At 41.4% G+C, this 22,134-nt stretch overlaps 1 pseudogene across 1 annotated transcript; it reads right to left on the reverse strand.

Annotated features, from left to right (window-relative positions):
- Positions 1–17,465: 17,465 nt before the first annotated feature.
- Positions 17,466–17,831, reverse strand: LOC308416490 (small ribosomal subunit protein eS24-like; annotated as a pseudogene). Its single transcript has one exon. The product of its transcript is annotated as a small ribosomal subunit protein eS24-like (transcript).
- Between the last annotated feature and the right edge of the window lie 4,303 nt (positions 17,832–22,134).

Raw genomic sequence — 22,134 nt, forward strand, 5'->3', positions numbered from 1 at the left:
GTACTACCAGACCCCATGCAGAGAATATTGGATCCACTGGTGGAAAACACAGACATGCACAGTTACTCAATTTCAACTTGCCTCACTGGCTCAGTTGCTGGGCATTATTAATCCCCTCCCCAATAATCTTAGCTCAGCACCCTAAATCTGTCTTCAACTTTAGTCACTCAGTTACCTTTAGTCCCAGATCAACATCTCATCCTTCCACCTGGAGAAGCGGCCTGTGGTCACCATGTCCCAGATCTCACATGGCTGGTTGGCTGTTCTACCTCCAAAGCATGGCAAAAACTCTTGTCCTCAACTTGGCATCTGCTTGACTGCCTGCAGTGACCCGGAAGTCCTGCCTCTTCCTTCCTCCCAGCAGTTGACTTGTGGCATATTTACCAATAGATCAAGAACCAATTGGGAAACAGGACCTTAGCATCAGAACCACTTCTACATAAAGGCTTTTGGGGTTCTGACAAGGATTGAGTTGAATTTACGGGTCAGTCTGGGGAGAACTGTAATCTAAATAGTATTGGAGGGCCAGAGAGATGGTTCAGTTATTAAGAGGATTTGCTGCTCTGGAGGACTTGTGTTTGGTTCCCAGCACCCACACTGAACAGCTCACTACTGTCTTCTCTGGGTCTCCACAGTCACTCATACACACGTGTGACACACATGCAGGCACATATCAATATACTTAAGTGAAAGTAAAGCCTAAGAAAACATGAAACTTCTGCATTCATGAACATAGAAAAACTCTACATTTACTTCAGTTTTCTTTAGTTTCTTTTTACCAGTGTTGTAGAGTGATTATTGTTTGTATCTTTCTTTTCCTGTTGCCATGATAAAACACTCTGGCAAAATGTAGAAAGGGATTACTGTGGCTCACAGTTTCGGGGTCCTGGGAGGTCCTGGCAGCAGGCAATTGAAACAGCTGTTTATATTGCATCCACAACTGGGAAGCAGAGATGAATGATTGACAGGGAGTAACATTGGTGACATTGTTTCCTCTCAGTCCTCCAGTGATGGGTTCTGCATTTGAAATTTCACACCAGGCTGCATTAGATACCATGGTCCCATACTTGGAAAATGTCCTGCGGGTAATCAGGGCTTGACCAGCTAACCTCAAGCTTACATCTGCCCTGTCCCTGTAAAGTCCACTTCTATACCTCTCCCTGGGGCTACACTCCCTTTTCATCCAGAGCGCAGCATAGACGGTTTAATAAAAGCCTGATTTAGTGTCTTCAGATATATTCTCTGTCAGTGATTGCTGGTGTTCAGCTAGCTTTCTCCTTCTTATGGAGTCCAGAACCCAAGCCCAGGGAATGAATGGTGCTATTCACTTTTAAGGTGGTCTTCTTGCCTCAGTTAACCTAATCAAGATAATTTGTACCCACAGGCTTGTCTCCTCAGTGGTGTGTACCCTGGGTGTCTGTATTCTGACATGCTGGCAATCAATACTAACTATCATGATAATTCTACCCTTCCTCACTTTCGTCCTATATAAGGTCCTGTTTCAAAAACAAGGGGGGAGAGGAGGAATAAGGAGGTAGGAAGGAGGAAGAAAGTGAGATTTTGATCTCTAGATTTTTTTACTTTCTGTATTTGATTTGGTACAAGACTTTGGCCTTGTAGAGTGATTTAGGAAATGTCTTATTTTCTGAAAGTCTCTGTAGAAATGGTATCATTCTTATTTGATTGAAAACATCAGTGCCTGAGCTTTTTCTTTGTGGTAAGATCTTTAATTTAATTTCTTTACTTGTCTTAGATCTACTTATATTTTCTGTTTCTTTTTGAGTCAATTTTTGTACTTTCTAAGAATTTGTCTTTCATTTAACTTGCCCTAGTTTGTTAAGAAAAACTTATAGTATCACACTGTAATCTCTTTCATTTCTTTAAGCTATGAGTGGGGCTGGCTAGTGTGTCCATCTCTCTCTCTCTCTCTCTCTCTCTCTCTCTTTTTAAGGAAAGGTTTCTATGTAGCCCTGGCTATCCTAGAACTTGCTCTGTAGATCAGGCTAGCCCGGAAATCAGATCCATCTGCCTCTGCCCCCCAAGTGCTGGGATTAAAGGAATGTGCCACTAACCCCAGCTCCCATTCTCATTTTTAATGGGGCCCTGCAGTGGTGAATAAGTGGCGACTGGTCTCAGGCACTGTGCCACGCTACCCACAGCTACTCTCTATCCCCACCAGCGGCAGCCCTCTTGGCTAGTTTCTGCCCTGGTGGTCTCTCCGCTGTGGACTCTGCTCACATTCCAAGTATCTGCCCACTGTGGTTATAGTCACAGTTCCCAGTAACCCGGTAAAGTCACAACTCCTGAGGCTTGTAATTTATCAGATTTCTATCAGTAAATTCTCACTCCACAAACATCTACACAAAAAACTTGGAGCCAATTGATAATGATATAAACTACCCACCTAGATAAGACAAATTGTCCTGTAATAATACATAAATTATAAATGCTCTGTTGGGATCCGCTACCTGAGCCAGGTGCCTCCCCTACCTACAGGTTGTCTCTATCTTCCTTCCAGTCCAAAAAGGAAGTCTCTTTTCTGCTGCCTTCTCTCTTCTGCTCCTTGACCTGGAAGTCCTGCCTACTCCTCACCCAGTGATTGGTCCCCTGAAATCTTTTTCACTGCCCAATCACAGGTCTTGTCTTACCTCGTGCCTGTCCTTATCTGCATATAGACATCAACCACAGGGCCCTGCCAGTTTTTTCTTCCTTCCTTCTTTCCTTCCTTCCTTCCTTCCTTCCTTCCTTCCTTCTGCCTTCCTCCTTCCTTTCTCTCTTTAAGATTTATTTATTTTATTTATATGAGTACACTGTAGCTATCTTCAGACACGTCAGAAGAAGACATCAGATCTCATTACAGATGGTTGTGAGCCACCGTGTGGTTGATGGGAATTGAACTCAGGACTTCTGTGCTCTTAACCACTGAGCCAACTCTCCAGCCCCCAGTCTTATCTTCTACTTTGGATGTTCTGGGAAGGGGATGGAATTTAGGATGGGATCATTATTCTTTTGTATAACTTTTTCCCCTAATGCCTGTTAAAGTTCTTTGTTTTGATTTTTTGATTAGTTCAGATACTGAATTTTAGTATTTAGATATTCTAGATATAAATTCCTTATTAGCAAAATGGTGTAAAGATAAATTCTCCCATTCTGTGGTTTCCCTTTACTCTGCTGATAGTATTATTTGATGTGTGAAATTTAAGCTTCTCATGAAGTCTAGTTTGTCTTTCCTTCTGTTTCTGAGTTTTGGTTATGTTAAAAGAAAAAAAAAAACACTGCCAAATTCAGTGTTTTGACTTGTTTGTCTTAGGTTTTTTTCTAGGAGTTATTTATTGTTTTAGGCCTTATATTTAGGTCTTTGATTCATACTGAATTAATTTTTTTTTGTATATGAAATTAGATAAAAGTCCAAGTTCATTCTTGGAACAACAATGGCTACTTGCCTGAATTACATAAGCCATTTCTCCATTACTATAACAAAATACCACAGATAATCAGTTTATAAAGATGAAATGTCTATTTTTACTTAGTTCAGTATATAAGGTGTTAGCTATCTTGTTCTTAGGCCTGTGGCAAGATAGTAAGTATACCATGACAGAGAGTGTGCAAAGAAACACCATTCTTTTTATTATCAGTGGGTTATGAAAGAAAAACCAGACTTTCACAGTCTCCTGTAAGGATATGACTCCTATGACCAGAAAACTTCTGTGACCTGTTCCACCTCGTGATAGCATCAGGTTGGCAGCATAGGACTTTGGGGGACAGACCTGATCCAAACTGGCTTGTGGAAGCTTCTGTTTTCTGCGGAGCCCCTGTGCTCACACTCTTGTGATTAATAAGATACAGTCAAAAGTCTGAGCAGTCTGTACACATATCCCAATGATTAGAGAAGAAGGCTCCTTTTTGTCCAAACTGGCTGCTGTAAGCTTCCTGTAAGGAGCATAGTCAACAGCTGCCTGACATAAATTGGGGGAATGGGTAGCTTCTGCCATGCTAAGAGCTCAGTTTGACTAGTTAATTGGGATTTACTGCCCAAGACTTAGTATGGAAGCTGCAATACTTCAGTAAATCCTAGAGTTCCAAACAGTTATACCTGACAGATTCTGCTTATGCAGTTATTGTGTAAGTAGAAGGGTTTCTGTTGTTTCCTATTCTTCCATCATACCAGAATCCTCCTCTCCCTCATGTTGAAGAGAAAACATGAAAGGCTCGACAAAGTTTCTTTACGTTTTCTGTGGCTCTCTGTAATAACTAAGGCAGAGATGCCCTATATTGGAAATAACTCGTGGTAGAACATGAACATGAGATGTGGGGAAGGATCCCGAGATATAGCAGAGGTGCTTGGAGTAGGCTGAGGTACAACAGGTACAGAAACTGATCTCTTGCATGTGCGTTGTTTCTTGGGCCATAGGAGTTTTGGACCTTATTGTTTCTAGGCAAGATTGAACATGAAGTTGGTTGGGACAGAGGACACTCCTAATGTTAGGAATGAGAAAGTGACCATAGGGGTTGGGATTGGAACTGAGTAGCACAGATTGCCAGTAGAGAAAGGAGACAGAAAAGGGCCAGGTGGACTTTTCGGAGGGCAGCAGATTTCTTTGGTTGCTGGTCGCCTTTCCAGCCACCATCTTTCTGCAGCTAGAGACAGTAAACTGCAGCAGGGACTCCTTAGAGAAGGTGTAATTGTTGGAGATTCTTTGTGATATACAGTGGGGGCAGACGGAAATGCGCTGGAAAGGATTTTGGAGTGATTTGCTGTAGACCTGATCCTGTGAACAACTTTATCTTAGGCTACAACCAGATTACTAAACCAGCTTAAGTGTTGTTCAGACCCTTAGAAAACTGGATGATAGGAGCTAATGGATCCAACAGATTTTGAAATTTTTATGATTATGTAAAAAGCGTAAGAAAGAATTACGGTTCTATAATGCTAAGGTATTAAGAACTAGGTGTGGTGGCATGTATCTAATCCCAGTGTTCAAGAAGCAAAGGCAATCTCAATGAAGGTGCTAAAGAAAGCACTGAAGGAGCTGAAAGGGGTAGCAACCTCATGGGAAAAACAACATTATCAACCAACCAAACCCTCCAGAACTCTCATGGACTAAAACACCAACCACTGAGCATACACTGAGAGACCTATGGCTCCAGCTGCATATGTAGCTGAAGACAGCATTGTTGGGCATCAATGTGAGAAGAGGCCTTTGGTCCAGGGAGGGCAGGTTTCCCCAGTGTACGGGAATACCAAGGCACTGAAGTGGAGAGGGTGATTTGGAGGGAGTGCGCCTTCGTGGAGACAAGTGGAGGGGAAAGGGGATGGGAGCAGGATGGGGGAAGGGGATAGCATCTCAAATGTAAATACAGAGAGTGATTAAAAAAAAAAAAAAAAAGAGGCAAATGTAGGAGGACCATGAGTAGAGACTGGAGAAGATATGGATGGAAGGGAAATGAAAGAAAAAGGCTGGGGATTAGGCGGAGTGCTTGCCTATCATGCAGGAAGACCTGGGTTCGATCCCAGTACCATACTGAGTGTGGTGCACATCCAGTAATCCCAGCATTCAGTAAGTGAAAGCAGGAAGATCAACTCAAGGTCATCTGTGGCTATATTGGGAGTTTAGTGCCAGTCTGGGTCAGTGACAATACCTCTTTTTCCCACAAAAGAAGAAAGTAAGTTTCTTGAAAAATATTTTTTATGTTGTATTTGGTTGTGGTGGCAAACGCCTTTAATCCCAGTACTTAGGAGGCAAAGGCAAGTAGATCTCTAAGTTCAAGGCTAGCCTAGCCTACAGATCAAGTTCCAGAGCAGCCAGGGCTCCATAGAGAAATATGAAAACAAACAAACAGAAAAACAAGCCAAGAAACAAAAAGCCATTTTACATTTATGTATATGGATGTTTTGCCTACATACACGCATGTGTACCACATGCATGCCTGTTGCCTGTGGAGGTAAGAAGAGGCTGTCAGATCTTTTGGGACTGGAGTTACAGACAGTTGTGAATCTTTCATGTGAGTGCTGGCAATTGAATCTTCTTCCTCTTGAAGAGCAGCCAGGGCTCTTAACAACTAAATAGCTCTCCAGTTAAAAAAAAAAAGTAAACTTTTGTTTTGTTTTTAAAGACAGATGTTGTGGCTTATGCTTGTAATCTCAGCACATGAGAAACTGAGGCAGGAGGATAATTGTGATTTCAAACCTAGCTCAGGCTGTGTAGTAAGTCCTAGGCTAGACTGGGTTACACAGTAAGTCCTTATCAAGAACTAAAAGTACTAAATGCTGCTTCTAAAATACAATTTCTCATAAAGCTATAAAGGAAACTACTAGAAAACCGAGACTTGATTAACCATGACATTTCCATAAGACATGTTGATGACATGCCTGTTGGGCAGTGAGATTCGTGTGCAGCGAGAAGTGAAGGGTGGCCTGTATAGCTGCCACATCCTCGACAGGTCCCACCATTCAAACGTTCTCGTGCCCTTTTCTGTTCACCAGCCAGAGACTGATTAAATCCAGTGCGGTGTTTTTTGGTGAAGAACCAGAGAGAATATTTTCACCCCAAAATATGATAGTCTGTTTATCTGTCCTCTGAAAGCATTTCCTGCCAGGCAGGCGACATAGCGCCTTGGCACAGCTTCAGGAAACTGCTTGCTTCTGTTTACCCTTTCTAGATCCAGCTTCCTAGGGACTGGGTTGAACTCCTTCCCACTTAGAACTTTTTCATAGAGCACCAAAGTACTGTGCCATGTGTCAGAGCAATGGGAACCTCATCTGGGAGGGGAAAAGCCATCTGCTTTAGTAATAGGCTAGGTGAAAGTGAGTTAATTATAAAATGTAATTGGAATATTCTTCTGTAAGGTTTTTGAATTGATCTCAGGTAGCTCAGTTTAGGGACTGGTGAGATGGTTCAGTGGGTAAGGTCCTTCCACCAAGCTTGATGACCCAAGTTCAGGCCTCAGGTGACACATGGGAGGAGAGCATGGACACATGTGTATACGCTAAATGTAATAAAAATTTAAAAAGAAGCTTGACGTGATGGCACATGTCTTTAATCTCAGTATTCCAGATGCAGAGGCAGGTGAATCTCAGGTGAGTTTAAGGCTAGTCTGGTCTACATAGCAGGGTTCCAGACCAAACAGGCCTACACAGTGAGACCTTGTCTCAAACAAAACAAAAATGAAGGATTCTAGCACCCACATGCCAACTCACAACTAACAGTAATTCCAATTCCAGGGGATCTGATGCCCTCTTATGGCCTCTGGGTACTGCATGCACATGATACACAGACACACATGCAGGCAAAACACACACTCTCATAAAGTCAAAAATAAATAAAGCTTAAAAAAACCCTAAAGGCAGTGATGTTGAGAAACAGTGATGTTGAGAAAGAGTAGACACAACCACTTAATATTACTGTTAGTTGTGAACAGGTTTCTATCTTCTTTCTTTACATAGTATTGCTTGATAAACTTGACATCACTTAATTCCTTTATCCTGCTGGATGCTCTAAAGAAGATCCTACAATTCGGTTAAGCACCAGAACTGCAGGCCACAGTGCCCATAGACTTGGAAGTGAGCAGTTTGGGAATAGTGGCAGGAGAAGGAATCGTGGTATGGCTTGGGACAGAAGTCTGATGCCACACAGATGCTTCAGACTAAGAGTCTGTGGCCCAAACTCCGAGCAAGGCCAGAAAATCCAGAGGCCTCCAAATGGCAAGCATCAGTGCAAACAGCAGGTTTGCAGGGGAAATACCAGTAGGAGGAAAATGGGAAGAATATACACAGAGGCTCAGACTTAATTTCTACCACTACACCCTCAGCTAGGCAGCACCCTCTAGTACCTTGGCTTTAGCATTGATGTGGGATCGTATACCTGCAAACGAACATGATTAATTGAGTGGATTAACCCAGCCAATTCAGAAGACCAAAAGTAGGAAGGATTTAGGTTGCTATAGTTGCACAGATAGACTTCATTAATGAGAAAATAAAGGTTTAAACAAACAAATAAATCTTTTAAAAATTACTAAGTAACTTGGGTCCTAATAAATGACTCAGCAAGTAAAGTACTTGGCTGCTGAGCCTGGTGATCTGAGTTCAATCACCAGGACCCACATGTGGAAGGAGGTAATTGACTCTGGCAGGCTGTCCTCTGACCTCCATGCATATTTCTGAGTGTGTGTGTGTGTGTGTGTATGTATATGGAGACACATATATTCATGTATATATGAGTTATATATGTATATATATACACACAGATACACATATGAAATATACATGTACACACAAATACACACAGAGGTGGGGTGTGTGTTAAGACAAGGTTTCTGTGTTGGTTGTCCTAGAACTTGCTTTGTCCTGGAACAGACTGGCCTTGAATTCACAGACCTGTTTGCTTCTTCCTCCTGAGTGCTGGGACGACTAAGAGATATATTTAAAAAAAAAAAAAAAAAAAAAAAAAAAAAAAATATATATATATATATATATATATATATATATATATATATACTACAGTTCCTTGCTGGGTTATTGGCTAGTGGGTAAGAGTTTATGCTTGCACAAGGACAAGCACCCAAATTTGAATCCCCATGTTCATGTTAGAAAAGAAAAAGCCTGATGTGGTAGGCCATTCACCCCAGTGCTGTGGGAGGATGGAAACGGAGTCTGTTGGAGTTTGTTCACCAGCAACTTCTGTCTAGCTTCAGCAAGAGACCCTGCCTGAAGGAATAAGGCAGAGATGATAGAGTAGGACACACAACATTTTACTTGTAGTTCTATATGTAGACTTTCAACCCCCCTCACACACACACAGACACACACACCCTCTCATCCCTCCTCAAAGACAACAACAATTAAGCCAAGCATCTGTGCCTTGCTGTTGTTGTCACGTCTGTTTATTTTTAAGATAGCATCTCTGGTTGACCCGGAACTTCCTATGTAGACCAGGCTGGCCTCCAGTTCATAGAGTGAATACTTGTCTATGCCTGCCAAGTGCTGGATTAAAGGCATGCACAACAATGCCCAGGCAACTCCTTAGTTCTTTTGACCAACATAGACCTCATCTTTCTTGTTTTGAGGTTTGGGGCTAAGGTGGGAGTTATATCCTTTGCTTACACACTCTGAACTGGAAGGCTTCTGACATAGAGAGTGCTCTGCTTTTGAGAGAAGCAGAAGTCAGTATAGTTTTTGAGTCAAGTCTCCAGAATTCTGCCAAGGATTTAGCAAATCGTCAGTGCACCAATCAGCAGGTCAGAGAATGCAGCTTTGGGTGGGGCCTCAGCCTGAGTGAGAAACTACGTAGGCCAAAGCTGGGGTTCCCTGACTCCTGGGCATCCAGTTGCCACTGGAAACCTGGCAGAGTGGAACAGAATGGGCCCATGGGCCTGTGAGGAAGAGCCCTGGGGCTGGGGACATCCAGATGCCTCCGGAAATGGAGGGGAATTGGGAACGGAGTGGGCTTGCAGGGGTGGGGTCTAGGGGGTGAGAAGGGGAACTCTGGCTTAGCTCAGTGGCAGCAAATCTATGGAACTTGGAGGGGCCTTCTGCAGGAGACTTTTTAGATGGTATGGCCTGTAGAGAAGGCTTTCTCCATGTTCCCCACAGAGGTTCTTGATTAAAGAGACTGTTTACTGACTTTTCATTGTGGAAAATGGGTGCATACCACTTCCTCAGGGTGGACCAGAGATTAAATACTTTTCAGGAAGTATTGGCTAAACCGTGAGGGTTCATACCACATTAGCATGGAGAACTCTGTTCTGATCTATGTGACCATTGGTCACGTGATCCGGGCCAAGCATCAGGTAGGGAGCAGGGAGACACTTATCTATCGTCCTCAGCTAGGGTCTGGGTTTCTGAACCTATTCAACCCTATCAAGTTTCCTGCCACGGTCCACTGCCTCACACTGGTGCATACCTTTAATCCCAGCACTTGGGAGGCAGAGCATGTGAGTTGGAGGCCAGCCAGGGCTATATAGTAAGAACTGTCTAAAAAAAATTGCTGTGTCTGTGTGTCTGTGCCTGAGGATGTGGCTCAGTTGGTAAAGTACTTCCATACATGAGAACTTTGAATTCACTTCCCTAGTACTACATAGAGTGGCGTACATCTTTATAATTCCAGCACTTAGGTCAAGACAGGAGAATTGTTAAGTTTAAGGTCATTTTTAATATATAGTGAGGCCAGACTGGGCTACATGAGGCCCTTTCTCAACAAAAACAAAGTGCTATTGAATTAGGTTCACAAATGAAAAAAAAATTGAATTGGAACAGGAAGGAGGGATAGAACCACTCCAAACAGAGACATAGCGCCCCGTCACAGCTTTCAGATGCAACACAACTCTGTAGACCTCCAGAAATGTCCTAGAAGTAACCTAAGCTACAAGGAAATTGTTGACCCATCTAAGGCTTCTGGAATGGACTGTACATAGAAGAAATGAACTGTAAAAATCATGCTTTAGTCAGCCAAGAAACAATAAAAAGTTTAGGTAAGTGAAATTTTAAAGATGATGGAATCTAATTGATAACTTCCTTATGACTTAACCTATAGATAATCTCTCTTCTAAGAGGGTTAATTATATTGGCGATTATGCAGTGAAAAAGCCTGTGATGAAAGTGTGGTAAAGGACTGTGCTCTTTGCTGAGCAAGTTAAAACAAGATGGTCTGTAAGCAATTATTATCTTCATCAAAATTCCTAACTCTAATGTTTTGGTTTCGATGGCCCAGCACGTATGCCTTCTCAAACAATTGGATGGATTTAAAACATGAGATGTTTGTGCTTATATCTTAACATAGCATCTGTTCAACAGGAAAAAGGGGGTGGGGGAGTAAGAGCTGCCATTAGGGCTTGGTTAAAAAAAAAGAGAATAAAAACTAACGTAAACAAAAAGCACAAATGATATTCCTTATTCAGCCGTTCAGTGCCCGTAGCTGCAGGGCTCAGGCCCAGAGGCAGGGTGTCTTTTCTTCACTCCTTAATCACTAAACATCTCTGGAAAGAAATGGCCAGGAGTTGGCATGCTTTTGGTACGTGGGTGTTATCCACTGCTAACGTGTTTTAAATCTTTCTAAAAAGACTTCTCTCTGCCTTTTTGTTGTTGTCTTGTTTTTGATCTTTTCAAAAAACAAACATTCTGTGTTCTAAGGAAATTTTGGGGTGTCTATTTGGGAGAGCAAATGATTTGAAGACTGAATAAGCCTTTTAAATTTTGACTGACATATGTGCAAGTGATTATAAAAATGTTTTTTTATTAGATTAGAAAACGTGATTTAATATAAAAACATCTCTGATTTAAAAATAATCACAAGTGTATTTTTAAAGTATATGTGTGTGGTTTCCTAATGGATTAGGTTTCCAGTTACATTCTATGTGTAATGATGGATTACATTGTCAGATTTTATATTATATGTTCATTTGAAATGCCTATAATTTGGGGTTTGCTGAGAACATGTACTGCTCTTCCAGAGGACCGGAGTTTAGAGTCCCCAGCATTTATATCAGGCAGTTCACAACGCCTGTAATTCCAGCTTCCTGGGATCTGACACCTCTAGCCTCTTGGAGCACCTGTATGTGTCTGCACACTTCTACCCCAGAAACGTACACACATACACAAAGTTAAAAATGGGTTTTACAATCTTGACAGAAATGAAGTCTTCCTTCCTTTTTTCCTTCCTTTTTTCCTTTCTTCCTTTCTTTCTCTTTCTTTCTTTCATTTCAAATGATATTCCACTTCCCGATTCCCCCTCCACCAACCCCCCCCCATCTCATATCCTCCGGCCCTCTTTCCCTTTGCCTCCAGGAGGGTGCTCCTCCACCCACTCGCACTCTCCCTTCCCACTGCTGCTGCATCCCCTTTATGCTGGGGCACCAAACCCTCCCAGACCAAGGGCCTCCCCTCCTGTTGCTATCAAGCAAGGCCATCCTTTGCTACATATGTATCTAGAGCCATGGATCCCTCCAGTTACACTTCTAGACTCTGGGAGAACTGGGTGGTCAGGCCAGCCTATGTTGTTTTTCCTGTGGGGTTGCAGTCCTCCTCTGCTCCTCTGGACCTTCCACCAGCTCCGGGATCAGGTTCTCTGAGCTTCGTCTGACGGTTGGCTCCCAGGATCCACATCTGCATTGGTCAGTTGCTGGCCAGACTTCCTCGAGACCTGCCACTCTAGGTTCCTGTCAGCAAGCACCTCTTTACCACAGCAACAGTGCTGGGTTTGATGTCTGCAGACAGGATGGATCCCCAGGTGGGGTAGTCCCTGGTTGACCCTTCCTACAGTCTTCGTTCCATTTTTTGTTCCTGTTCTTCTTTGGACTGAAACATTTCTGGGTTAAAAACTTTGACATGGGTGGGTGTCCCCATCTTTCAACCAGGGGCCCTGCCTATCTGCTGGAGGAGGTCTCTACAGGTTCTATTCCCCTCTTCTCTGGCTAAAGTCATCCCTGTTGGGTCCTGGGACCCTCTGGTGGCTGTCCCCAGCTCCTCATTTCTCTGCTACATATTTATGTTCAATTTCCTGACCTCTCTCACATCTCCAGATCCTGATGCTGCTGTCCTTGCTCCCTCCCCCTCCTTGCTCCCTCCCCCTCCTTTCTCCCTCCCTGCTCTCCCTTTCTCCACCTCCCACAATTGTCCTGATCCCCCCATTGATGCAGGACTGAAGCATCCATACCCTGGTCTTCCTTCTACTCTCCATATGTTCAGTGAGAAAGACCACAGGGAAAGGTACCCACAGAAATGAGAGGCTCAAGCAAGAAAGAGAAAGACAGGTACAAGAGATTCAAAAGGCCTTCTATCCAAGAGAATAAGCTGTGTTAGAAGGTGGGAGAATGGAGGGCTGTTTTGATGTGGCAGGGAAAGCCGAGGGAGCGCATGCATTCAAGGGTCCCATTGACATCAAGGAGATGCTTCTTTTAAAATATTTATTTAATTTTAACTTTTTAATGTGTGAACACCATGTGGAGGCAGTGCCTGTAGAGATCAGAAGAGGGCATCAGATCACCTATAGCTGGTGCTACTTTAGTTAGGAGCCTCTTGTGGGTGCTAGGAGCCATCTCTCCAGTACCCTAGTTAGAAGTTTTGAGCCTAGACAAGCTTAAGACAGTTGCTGGGCAGAGCTAGAAGCATTTAAATCACTAGGAATAAAAGGATTATTGAGTGCTGGGAGGTTTGCCTGCCAGTGTCTTTTACATCTGACTCTGAGGTTCCAGAAACGGAGGTTCTTTTTTTGTCTTTCTTTTTTTTTGGTCGGATTGCTCCTGTGATATTTATTAAGAATTCTTACTGCTGAGATGCTTTGACGATATGCTTCAGCCACACAAACTGATTTACTATCAGCAAAAGATTCATTTCTTCCCAGTACTGGAGTTATCTATATTGAAAATCTGAGGCTCAAGTTAAGTGCACATACTATAGTGAATAACACTTGGTAGTAAAATACAGACACACACACATACAGAGGACACTTGGAATGACAGTTTTCTAGACACCTACAGCTTGGGCGTTTTGGACATTTATCTCTCAGCTGTGCAAGGCTTCTATAGTTAAAAGAGGTCTGATGAGCATGAAAGGAACAATCACTAGTACAGAATGGCAGTTGTCCTAAGGAAACGGAATAAGGAAGGAAAGGGGGATCCTTGCAGGAAACTGAGAACAGCTCTGTGGGGTCAACCCTGTTTTGCAGAATAGCAGGACTTTGGGGAAGGGCTACCCTGAAAAGGCATGATAGATACAAACTGCTATCCCCTTTACTGGTGTAATTTTATTATTTTATTTGTTATTTATTTATCATTTAATAGAAGCTCCCATAGCATCTGTCATTCCAGCTGATAAGAGGATAATTATGAAGCTAACGTGTGTCAGGGCTGGAGTGGTGTCTCATGGTGTAAGGGCAGTGCTCCTCTTGCTGAGAGCCTTGCTGTGTTTCCAGTACCCATGTCAGTCTGTCACTCCAGCTCCGGGACCTACACCCTTCCCACTCACATGCACATACCCAACCAAATATGCACATACACATAATTAAACACAAACATAATCTTAAACTACGTGTGTACATTTCATTTTTATTTATATGTGTGTATTCATGCCTTTATACGTGCCCTTAGTGGCCAGTAGCCAGTAGATCTGGAGCTGCAGTTACGGGCAGTTTTAAGTCACAGAAGGTGGGTGCTGGGGATTCTGAAAGTTAACAGTCTTCATTGCCGAGCCATTTCTCCAGCCCTAAATCTTTTATTCTTTAAAAATTGTGAAAGGGAATTGGAAGATGACAGCTCTTGTAGAGTTTTGTTTTTGATGAGCACAGAGGGTTGAGAGCCTGAGAGCTTTCTTGCTTGTTTTATTTTGAGACAGAGCATTACTAGTAGCCAGGATGGCCTGTGACTCGGAGATTGTCTGCCTCTGGTTCCCATGTCCTGGGACTAAAGGCCTGTTCTACCATGTGCAGCTGCCACTTTTGTTTCTAATTGTTTCTTTATGTTATACCTGGAGTTTTTCCCCCAAAGTACATGAGCCACTGTTTCCAAGACTACCACCATGCTCTCTATAAAGAAATTTAAATTTCTTAATATTAACTCATGGTTTTAATATTCAGTCACTTATCAATAAAATATTAGTAATTCTAATTCAACAGCATAAAAAATGATTATAAACCTTTATATAGCAGCATTTGTACCAGAAATGCAAGAATGATTCAATATACAAAAATCAGTAAATGTAATAATATCTCATACTAATAGAAAGAAGAAAATAGAAAACCATATGATTATCCCAATAGACACAGAAAGAATCAAAAATAAAATTTAATATTCTTTGATGATTTACAAACTACCCTGCCCTCCCACACACCCTAAACCCCCAAGAAAACTAACACTAAAAAACAAAACAAAACAGTAAACAAGAACTAAGTTCCAGAGAAGTGCTTCTACATAATAAGAGCTATATATGTGACAACCTTCTGGCCTACATCATAGTGAATGCAAGTGATATTTATTAGACAAGATTCCAGTTTATTCTCATTATTTCTCAATGTGTACTATAGTATTTTTATTTTTTTATTAATAATCTTATAATCTTTTAGTTATAGTAACTAGTATCACCAGTCAATATTTCTTTTAAGTTCCTTGTAGAGCTAAATAAGTCATTCCTTTATTGTGTAGAAAAGTTTTAGGTTATAAGAGGAAAATGTGTATATTTATATGCCAATAATTTTCTACAGATTTCCATTCTTTGTCAGTCAACACACTAACATTTGAAAGGATTGTTTGAGACATAAATAAAAATCAGGAAGTTATTAACAAACAGATGGAATGTTTTTATAACCACATCTGTGTGCTAACCAACACTGCTTGCTACAATTTTATTGTCTGGTATTATACAGAGAAAAACTAATAAGTAAGGACATTGTCTTAATCATTGTTCTATTGCTATGAAGAGATGCCATGGCATGTAACTCTTATAAGGGAAACCTTTTAATTGGGGCTTGCTTACAGTTTCAAAGACTCTATCCATTATCATCACAGTGGGGACCATGAAGGGAGGAGAAGTAGCTAAGAGCAACGTCTTGATCTGTAGGTGAGAGAGTCTGGGCCTAGTGTGGGCTTCCCCAGTGCACTGGTAAATACTAAAAGGTGGAAACCTTTTATTTTGTGCTAGTGCCGGCTCTTGTGCTGCCACATGGCACTGCAGGTTATCTCTAACTTAGCAGCTACATGCTGCCTCTAAGAACTCAGACGCAGTTCACTCCAATACCCCTGCATGTTGTTTTTAGTCACTTTCTTCCACTGCCCAGTATAAACATGAATCCACAACTATTAACTTATCAAACAAGTTTGTATGTTAAATTTTCAATCTACAAGCCCTCTACACAATAAGCTTACAACCAATGGACAAAGATATAAACTGCCCACTTACCTAGATGAGATAAAAAGACCCATAGAAACCCTTAGAAATAATCATAACAACCTTATCAATCTAGAGATGTGCCGAGAGAAACATTCACATCTGCTAACATCTTCCTCCATGAATCTCTCTTTTCTCTACCTCCACTCTCCTTACCAGCACTCTGTCTCTGTCAACCCTCTACTGACCAATCATGTACCACCTTGACATTAACCTACGCCCCAGTGACACACTTCCTCATACAAGGCCATTCATCTCCTAATTCTTCTCAAATAGTGCTACTTTCTAATGACTAAGCATTTAAATGTATGAGCCTCTGGGGACCATTCTTAGTCAAACCTCCACACGCAAGTTGCCATTCTGCTAATCCTACTAATGGTTTGGGGTAATGCCTTTCAACTTTCCTCTAAAATAATTGCTCTTTTTTTGTTTTGTTTTGTTTTTTTGTTTTTGTTTTGAGATAGTGAACCTCTTTGAGAGTCTGTTTAAAGTTGTAGAACGTTTCACCTTGAAATGAATTCAATACATATCAACAATTCTGCATTTCCTCTTGAGTATCTCTGGAAGAATACATAATCTGGAGTGATTTCCCAGAGAGGGGAACTGATGGTAAGAATGAGAAGAAAAATTTGTGTGGGGAGATGGTTCAGTGAGTAAAATAGCTCACCATACAAGTGTGAGGGTCTTAAGAACTCTTAAGAGCCCTCATAAAGCTGGGTGCCGTGGCATACATCTGTCGTCCAAGTGCTTCTATGAGGAGACAGAAGGCTTACAGCTGACAGAATCTTTGAAGGGCAGCTAGCTTGACATACTCAGCAGCAGCAGTGAACAACAAAGAGCCTCAAAGGAGGTGGAGAGGACCACACTTGAGCTTATCCATGACCTCCATGAAACCACTGTGACACATGCACACTGGAACACAAATGAATGCACATGAAAACAAAATTAGGGGGAACTTATTTTTCTTTTATATTATTTTGTTTTTTAAATTTACGTTTAGGTATGTCTTACCTATATTTACATATTATATGTGAAATGCTTTTTAAGTCACAGTATCAAAAAAGCTTTACATATAATTCATGTAAGTGTTCTGAATTTCCTATTTTTTGCAATTTAAAAAATTAAGCAGCCTTGGAAGTGGTGAGATTGCTCAGCTAGTGATAATGTTGTTTCCTACCAAGCCCAATGAGCTGAGTTATATCCCTAGGACCCAAACAATGTAAAGAGAGAATGACTTCTGCAAGTTGTTTTTTGACCATATGTACACTGGGACGTGTTTGTGCCCATTCACATATGTATACAAAAATAAGTAAATATTAAAATTTTGTTGATTTATTTATTTATTTTATTTTTATGAGTACACTTGTAGCTGTTTTTAGACACACCAGAAGAGGGAATCGGGTCTCATTACAGATGGTTGTGAGCCACCATGTGGTTGCTGGGAATTGAACTCAGGACCTCTGGAAGAGCAGTCAGTGCTTTCAACTACTGAGCCATCTCTCCAGCCCTATTTAAAAAAATTTTTTTTTTGTAGAAGATTTTTGATTTATTTGTCCTCTCAGAAGCTGGCACATCATATCAAGTCACTGCAGATCTACTCCTTTGGCTTTTTGCCAGCACCAGCATTGGCCTTTGCAGTCCCCCTGACTACCCTCATTCTGTTCTTGTGTTCCTTTCGCTGTTTACGGGAGGTCTTTTTCTTCTCCTAAGCACCATGTCTTGCAAGTCTGTGTTTAGGCTCATTCTTCTTTGCATAATCTAAAGAATCATAGATCATGCCAAAACCAGTTGTCTTGCCACCACCGAAGTGAGTTCTGAATCTAAACACAAAGATGACATCTGGTATGGTTTTGTACATTTCGGCCAGTTTTCCCCAAATTTCTGTCTTCGGTACTGTTGCCTTCCCAGGATGATGGATGGCAGTGACCATCTGTTTCCTCTGAAGCAGACACTTCCTCATGAACTTCCTGGTCTGGATGGTTAATGTGTCATTTATGATGACTACAGTGCAGGAGCTGTAGAGAGTATTTAAAAAAAATTAATTAAGCATTCTTTAATTAGACATTGCAGAAGGTTAGTATGAAATCAGTAGTTTCAATGGAGTGGTATAGCAATTTTTCAGAGACATTTTAAATATCTTTAAACATTGAATGTTCTAAGAGGGGGGAAATATTCTGTCCTTAAGGCAAGCTCCTTAAGCTCAGGAAGTAAACAACCCAAAGGCTTCAAGGAAGTTCCTGAAACCAATGAAATATACTAGTTTCCTCCCCCTACAAGCATATAAGCTATGAGGATGGTAGAGACGTTTTCAAACAAGCTAGAAAAGGCTCAGACTAACTTAGCTACCTACAAAAGACACCCTTCAATTTGTGGAGTTACCTGCAATTTTTATGGTGAGCCCCAGGTTTCTAGATTTTGTCAGCCATGATCCATGCTGGTGTGGGCTTTTGGTGATGTGGTTGTCCTTGAGTCATTTCTGCTCCTCTAAGTAAACTCTCACCCAGATTCTTGTATGTAATGCCAGTAAAACTCATTGATTCATCTGGTTAGATTTTGGTGGTAGCCTTAGCTTGGATCTATTGATGGTTTTCTCTCTGGGGTAAGTGAGATGTTTGTTCAGGTCTCCCCAGGAATAGTGTCAAAAGTGACCTTAGTCTCTTTATTTTACAAGATCTTGTTGATTCTTCAGTAATCTCTTGAGAAGTTTTATTAAGCATAAGCTTTATTTGGTAGGAATTAATTCTTAAAAATTTAGTTGATGGATTTCTTTTTCCTCTAGATAGGCTGTCATGTATTATTGTGAAGGAAAAAAACCTGTGTTCTATTTCGATTTATGTAATATTTTCATGGTTTCTCTGGGGAAACTTGCGTGAGTGAGTGTGTAGTAATGGTAGGGTTTTCCTAGAAGGAAAGTCATGCTTTGTACAACTAACAAAGCAAAGACCTTATCTTTTAGCCTATTGCTGACTGGCTTTGGAGATTCTAAGTCAGCAAGTCTAGACTGATGCCTACCTGTGACAGCATCTTAGATCTGAGTGAGAACCCAGTGCCTTTGCACATGCCACAGTGCTTGAGGGGCCTTAGAAATCCAGTACAGAGCCAAAGAGAAGACAAGCAAGACCTTCCATACCACTCACGGTCATTCCTTCCTGCCTCAGCCTTCTGTTCAAATTACATGCATGTACTACCATAGCTGGTTCCCTTTGTACTTGTCAGAGCTGTGTCTTTTTTATTTTTAAACTTTTACATGTGAGTGTGGATGTGCATGTCCTAAGGTGAGCATGTAGAAGTCAGAGAACATTTTTCAAGGGTCAGTTCCCCCCCACACCACACCTTTTTGAGGAAGTGTTTTTGCTGCTATGAAGACTAGCTTCCACTCAGCTCTCCTCTCCCATTAGTGCTGTGATTACAGATGCATCTGACTTTTAATTTGGGTTCTGGGGATTGAATTTGGGTTGATAGATTTGTATGGCTAGTGCTTTAACTTGCTGAACACAGGGTCTAACTATTTCCCAGTGTGTGTGTTTGGTGCCCACAGGTCAAAAGAGGGAGTTGAATCTCCTGGAACTGAAGTTATCGGTGGTTGTGAGCCACCACATGGTACTAGGAATTGAACATGAGTCCTCTGCCAGAACAATAGTAGTCTTAGTCACTGAGCCAACTTACCAACCCCCTGCTTCAGAGTCTTAAATCATGTGAGAATCTCAAGGGTGAACATGAGTTGTTTTTGTTTTATTTATCTTGAGATAGGGTCTCATGTAGAGCTCAGACTAGCCTTGAACTCACTGTATAGCTAAAGAGCTGAACTTCCTGTTTCCACTTTTCTTATGCCAGGATTACAGGTATCCATGCCACCATACTCAATTTTTATGCAGCAGTGGGCATCAAATCTTCTGAATTCTAGGCAAGACCTCTACCAACTGAGTAATATAACCCAACCCTGTTTTTGTGCTTGGACAAGGTTTCCTGGCTTTCTACCTGCAGCAATTCTCTAGCCTTAGCTTTCTAAGTGTTGAAACTACAAGTGTACCTTATCACATCTGGCTGCTTTAGAAGTGAACTTTTAGTTCCAGTGGTGGTGGTTGAGACCTTTAATTCCAGCACTCGGGAGGCAGACACAGGTGCATTTCTGTGAGTTTTAGGCCAGCTTGGCCTACAGAGTGAGTTCCAGGATAGCTAGGGCTTCCTAGAGAAACCCTATCTTGAAAAACAAACAAACAAACGAACGAATGAATTTCTACTCAAATCTGAGTGAATGGAAATTAGAAATAGCACTTGTGAAGATTATGGAGTCTGATTAATATTTTTGTTTATTTTTCTGCTTGTTTATTTATTTATTTTTGAGGCAAGGTCTTACAATGTAGCTCTGGCTGGTCTAGAACTTGCAGTGTATACCAGGCTGGCCTCAAACTCAGAGATCCCCTTGCTAGTACTTAGTACTGGAATTAAAGGTATTCACCATTCCACCCAGCTTTTTAATTACTTATTTGTGATTAATATTTTTAAAAACAATTTCCAGATGATTTAACGTAACACTCAAGTTTGGCAGTTTAACTAAAACATAATGTTCTCAAATAATAGAAAGGGACTTTGGAGGTGAAGGCTGGAAGATCAGGAGCTTAAGGTCATTCTTAGTTATAGAGAAGATTGAAGGCTAGCCTGGGCTACAATGAGACCGTGCCTCTAAACCAACCAACCAAACACCATCATCTTCAAACGCAGAATACCCTAAAATCTAAGCAAAAAAGTAAGAATAAAAAAGGATGTTTAGAACCTCTGACATAGAAAGCTGAGTCACCTGGGCCAACCATGTCTCCCATTTTTCTGCTACAGAGAAACCTGGTTGGTTGGGCCAGGAAGCATCACAGGATGATGGGCAGATGTGCTATGGGGAGTTCTGCTGTGTGAATACTGGAGCTATGAACCCAGACATCTTTCCCTGAATGAAAAAACAGTTTGTCAACCAAACCCCCAAACAACTTACCCTGCTTAAGTGCAGGACTTAAAACAGCAAAAGGAACTAAAGCCCATCTTTGTGATGTCAAGTTCTGTTTTGGTGTGTGGTAAAATAGTTGAATTTTAAGTCTCTCAGAGTTAAAATAAACAGACATTTAGCTATAAGATTTGTTGCCAGGCATCTGTATGAAATATAACCATGTAATCAGGCTGTATTGTATGTCTCTACACAAAGAGAGCCAAAGCTTCTACATCTGAAAATTAGGAAACTTGCATTTGCCTGACAGAAGACAGTGCAGAGGAAATGACTTGGAGGCAGAGGAGAAGCAGGAGAGGGGATGAAAGGACTGAATTCATGCCATCCAAATTAGAGCCAGGATGTTTATGCTCAAATCTTGTCTTGGCTCTCATTGAGGGCACTGAACAACAGGGACATGGGAAAGTGTATCTCTGAAGTCCCTAATTTAGGCACTAAACAGACCAAATTCCTTCCACAAATGCTTCCTATTTTCAGCAGGCTGTTTCTGAACATACATTGTGATTAAAGTGCACAGCTGGCTGGTGCTAACCACTCCTTCTCTTTTTTCTGCTCGCTCTTCCCCACAGCTATTATTTTATTCTGTTGTTTATAAGTGACATGCTCTATAGGACATCAGCCTGCTGAGAAGCGTACTTAACTACTCTTTTCTTCTTAGGAAGTCTCTCTGCTGCCCAGATATATCTCACTCTTGACTTTGCCTCGGCCTCTTAAGAAGATGGAATCACAGACATTTCACTGTGCTCAGCTCATTTTTTATTCACTCAAGTAGCATGGATATTGAAGTAGCGTTGTAGACTTATTTCCTGGTGGGTATATAGGATGTAATTGTGGGCAAACTAGATTTAGCTCCCGTCTTCACAGCATACTATTGTCCTAAGAACATTATTCATAATTGTCCTTGTTCATCTAACAATGTTGAAAATTAAAAGAAGTTCTATTCAGATGTCAGTGTTTCTAATAAATATTTGGCCAATATTAGCCTCTCAGTAATGCTCACATAAGTGGATCTAAGATCCACTATGTTTAGAGGACTTTTAAAGTTTAAGGACTATGTTTAGAGACTTTTAAAGTATGCTAATTTTCTTCCTGAAAGAACAGATTTAGTAAAGGTTTTTCTTAGGAATTAAAACAGTTCCACACATGAGCAGGCAAGATATCTTAGTGGATAAAAGTGATTACCCTAGGTTCATTTCTGGAACTTACATAAAAAGCTGGATATAGGGGCTGGATAGATGGCCCACGGTCAGTAGTGCTTGCTGCTCTTGCA

This window comes from Micromys minutus (genome assembly GCF_963924665.1).
Source record: "Micromys minutus genome assembly, chromosome: 2".
Taxonomy (NCBI): domain Eukaryota; kingdom Metazoa; phylum Chordata; class Mammalia; order Rodentia; family Muridae; genus Micromys; species Micromys minutus.